A 5,000-nucleotide genomic window follows, 5' to 3' on the forward strand; every position below is an offset into this window, starting at 1 on the left:
GCTAGCGAACGGTTAGCATAAGTTTGGCAGAACTATGTGGATGTTACAAGGTAAGAAACACGATTTAAAACGAGTTTCTTGTTTCTCACTTCTCTTTCCGGGATGGTAAGTCTCAATGTTGCAAGGTTGGTTTTCCGCCTGGGGATGCTAGGCGCAGCGGGGAAAGTCACTATTTTCTCCGGAACAGGTCATTTAACCATCCGAATGATTTCTAAACGGGTTTATTACGTTGAAATAGTTGCCAAGTTCACCTTTAACTGTGTTGTAACGCCACCTTCTTTTCTGCTCCTTACATCTTCACTCTGACACTGAATATCTTGCTTGCCCAATAATAACAAGTCTAACACACGCATAAATTCTTCTTTATCGTAACGTGCTGATTCACCAGGTGCAACACCCAACTGTGTCCTTGTAGACACTAATTACATTAACAATAGCGGTTCAAACACACCTGGCTCCACCGGAAACAAATGAGGACACAGAGGGCCTTTTGTGTACGTAGCCTATTAAAGGTATAAGATGCCGTTTCGGGTGTTTTTGATGACTCTAGAGCTCCCCCTAGGGTTGTGGAGTCTTTATAGTTTACCTCATGGCTTGAGCCCTTCCCCCTGAACACTGTACACGTGCATTTGTTTTGGAGCCGAAGGACTAGCAACAGGCGAAGACAATCTCCAAAGAGCTATATCTACTAACTAAGTAACATTTCACGATATTCACGAGATGTCTCTGACTCGCCGTCAGCCAAATTGTACTCAGCGCGGCTGGTACTCCACCTGCGGGCCTCTGCCGGCTATGTTAGGTGCATGATTCTCCCTATTACAACTTTGTTTACCATACCAATTACTTTGCATTACTTTGCATTACTTTGAAGCTGTTATATTGAGGTAAAACTTGCTTAGTGCTGCTTTAACAAAGTGTCAGACAGAAGAGTTTTCCCATATCGGTCTGACTATGTAGTGGCACTGTATGCACCCTGCAAGAACGGGTAGCTTGATCTGGCCTGGTAGTGAAGAGCTAGTAGCAGTGGTAAACAGTAGCATTACACTAGGTCTAGGCTCACACTGGTGGAACTACACTAATAACATCACTGGCTTACCATCTGAATGTATTACCACACTAACAAACAATAGGGCATAGGTCAACAACAACAACAACACATTCAATTTATATAGCAGTTTTCTAGACACTCAAAGCTCTTCACAGTGAAGGGGGAACCTCACTAACCACTACCAGTGAATGCTCACCAGAGTCATCGCACACCAGCTTGACATCAGCAATCTTCCTTAGGGGCGCTAAAGCACCCGTACCATACCCGAGTCCAAGTGCCCACGGGCATCGGGGTTTGAGTCCGGCCCGAGCCATGTCCCAATCCCACCCCATCTCTCTCTCCTACTCACTTCCTGTCAGTCTCTTCACTGCCCTATCACAACAAAACACTGCACTGGTAAACAATGTGGAAAAGGACATCAAAACACATTCCTCATTTACTGTACCAGTTGGAAACAAATCAATAAGTTCAATTAAGAAAAGCGTGGGAGAACTTTAACAAGGAACATCAAAAAGACCGGCCTCTCTAATGCTATAAAAGCGTTTGAGTGTGTTATTATTTCAGTAATATGAAAAAAAAGATTATACACATTTTACACACTTTAACTGTTTCTACTGAGTTTTGCGCATCATTCATCCTAAGGACACCTTACCGCCAGTAGGGGGCAGTAGAGTGCCACGAGGGCCAGTTGAGTTGTGTTCTCACAGGATATCAGCTGTTTCATTCTAAAGGCACCTCCAACACACCAAACTTTTCTCTGAAAATGTGTGTGTGTATGTGTGTGTATGTGTGTGTGTGTGTGTGTGTGTGTGTGTCTTAGTTTGTGTAGGGGTTCTGTTATTGCTTTCGCAGGGAAAAATACTCTAATAAACATCAGGTGTGAGTCCGTCCACCAACAGAAAGGAGCCACGGGAGCAGTCAATCGACATCACCTCATACAAACATCTCCCTCTCCTGTCCACAGCGACGACCAATTACACCGACTCTAATGCTGTTTAGATTGACTGGACACTTCTCAATCAAGAGCCTAACAGACGATTGGTCATAAACAGACACTGTGGGAGACTTGTCCCTCCCAACAGCCATTTTGATTGGGACGGTAAAAAAACACAGTGCCGGCGTAGAGCTCTCGCACGTCTCTCTGGAGTCGCCCCTCTCTACCTTCTTCTCTTTTTTTTCCTTTCTTCCTTCATCCCTCGTTTCGGCAGAGGTGTGAGGGTGAGAAGGAGAGGCATATGACTAATCAGATGGGGCTAATTTGAAGAAGACGCGTCTCTGCTGGTGCCAAGGCTTGCCCTAAAACCAATTAGGAGGCCCAGGGAGAGGGGGAGAGAGAGAGAGAGAGAGAGAGAGAGAGAGAGAGAGTAAGGGAGAGGGAGAGAGAAGGGTTAGAGGGAGGGGGAGAGAGGGATATACTGCTGCCTCATCGAATCTCATTAATCGAGTCTTTTCATCCCTCAATCCCTCCCTCTCCATTCTTCTCTCTCCCTCTCTCCATCTCTCCCCCTCTCTCTCTCCTTCCCTCCCTTTCTCTATCCCTGCTGCCCAGACTCCTTCCAGGACTAATGTGTTAAACCCGATTTGCGCTGATCATTATTATTTTAGTGATGATTTCTTCCTCTCATTTTACATCCACACTCTCTTTCTATCTCTCTCTCTTTCTCACTTATTCTCTCTCTCTCTCACTCTCTTATTCTCTCTCTCTCACTCTCTTGGCGACTTCATAGTTTAATTCCCTTGATGAGGTGGTTCAGGGGTAGGAGGGGAAGCGAGAGATTAGTGGAGATTCCTCTTTCTTCATCCTTTCATTCTTTCTCTCCTCCCTCCTTTTACACAGCAGCATGTCAACGAGTATCTCACTCCGAGATATTAGAGTGTGTGTGTGTGTGCGTGTACGTGTGTGTGTGTGTGCATGCGTAATACAATGCATTAGAATGTTCCAGCACTTTCAGCAGATTCATACTTCAAGGTACATTCAGTGATTTTACTTGATTTCACATGGGTTGCCACACGTACTGTACTGGATTTTACAGGACATGAATTGTCCCAGTTTTTGGTGAAAATGAACTTATGAATGATGAATGACTTGGAATTTCTGCTAGTTTCAAATGAAAAGGCTATTCGTTTTTTTTTTCTTGGTTGGACATCAAATCCTATGTAGCCCATGTACAGACATAAAAGGCATGCTTTTTGTTGATTGACAGCAGAAGTATGGTTTACCTTATTACCTGGCAACTGCCACGCAATCACAGCTATGACCCCAGACCCCACTTTGTAGCTACACATGCCTGTCTAGTAGCTGCTCTGTGAAAAGGACAGAAGCGGGAAAAGGAGTCCAAAGCGAGTGGGATAGTGTTGGTGTCAAGGAGTGCATCAGGACAATTATAGTAAGAGACCATCGGAAATGTTTCAACATAGGCTCCACAGAACCGCCACTCCCTCCATGCGCATCATGCACTAGGGCACCAAGGGACAGAGTACCAAAATGTTGCCAATAAATAGGAGTAGCTTTAATGCAAACTGCTTTTCACTCTTCAAGAACGTTTATGATGCCAAAATGCAACAACACCGTGTTACATGCAATGATGATACTTTTTGGGTCCATGAAGCAGATATAACGTTACTTAGGCTACCGTAATTAATTGGAAATGGATCTGTAGTTCACACCAGAGAGAGAGAGGGGAGGCTGGCAGATTCCAGGTGGCTTGTCATTGTTGATATCTCCTTTTTAATATAAGAAACATATAACTGCTAACATGTCATGAGCTAAATTTAGCAACTTGTGACTTGACTTGGACTTGAAAACTAAATGACTCGAACTAGGACTCGGACTCGTGCATTCAGACTCGCAAATTGAGATGAGGACTAGACTTTTTTTTGTAATATGCCATTAGGCTATAATTCGCAAGGGTGAAACCACGACACTTGCGAACGCACCTAAAGCATATAGCTGGAGCGCGCTTCCCTAAGAAGCACCAGGCAGCGCTACCACAGCAGTGGACAAACTCCTTTTAAAAGTTACCGCTCTCCCAACAACTTGCCAGTGAATTAATGAATAAAACGTGAGTGAAATGGTTTGTGCGGTTTTCACGGTATGTGTGCACCCATCCGTTTCTACACACGCTAACAATACACACAGCGTTGGGAATGAATCATTTAGATATCTAATAACGGCAGGGCAGGGAGTGTACAGTAGTTATGAGCAGTAGAGTTCGAACGGTAAAATGCAAGTTCATAGCGGTCGCCATTAAGACGCTGGTGAGGACGCGCCTATGAGCTGCGCCACAAGTTTTGTTTTTTGAAGTTTAACAACATGTATGCTTACTTTAGTGCTGGACTCTGACTCAACTTGATCAATAGGGACTCGACTCGGACTTGACTCGGACGACTCAGAGTACTGGACTCGACTTAGACTTGACTTGAATTTTTTTTTAATGACTTGGACTTGACTCGGACTTAGACTACAACACTGGCACCTACACTGTGTGATGTGTGCATCACATAAGATCATTTCTGTGCATAAAGCCTTGCTTTAAAAGAACACGGCAACATTTTGGAAAATTAGCTTATTTACCATCTCTCCTAGATAAGATGAGACGATACAGACCCTTCTTGTCTCCGTACTGTGACGGGCGGAGTGATTTGCATACAGAACCTGAAAAGTTCTGGTTTTACTTTAGTGAATCCCAAGTAGCAGTGCTTTGCCTGAACGAGAATATAGTTCCAAGTATGTAGATGCTCAGAAGTGTCTCATTTTACATTAGTATTTGTACATGTTGTAACAATACCACTCACAACATGTAAATAGGAAAATGTTGGAGTTCTTTTGTCACTTTTGGGAGCTACAGGTTAGTTGGCTCAGACCATCTTAATGAAGTATGCTAAGCTAATGCTAGACTAGGCTAATGCTAAGCTAACAGTGAGTGCTGAGTTACTGTAGGCACGAGACAAG

At 44.0% G+C, this 5,000-nt stretch overlaps 1 protein-coding gene across 1 annotated transcript in view; it reads right to left on the bottom strand.

Moving 5' to 3' along the window:
• The window catches only part of chrnb1 (cholinergic receptor, nicotinic, beta 1 (muscle)), a 35,247-nt gene that overhangs the window by 8,219 nt on the left and 22,028 nt on the right, over positions 1-5,000 (bottom strand). The window lies entirely within an intron of this gene.

The sequence above is a fragment of the Alosa alosa genome, chromosome 24 (assembly GCF_017589495.1).
Source record: "Alosa alosa isolate M-15738 ecotype Scorff River chromosome 24, AALO_Geno_1.1, whole genome shotgun sequence".
Classification (NCBI taxonomy): domain Eukaryota; kingdom Metazoa; phylum Chordata; class Actinopteri; order Clupeiformes; family Clupeidae; genus Alosa; species Alosa alosa.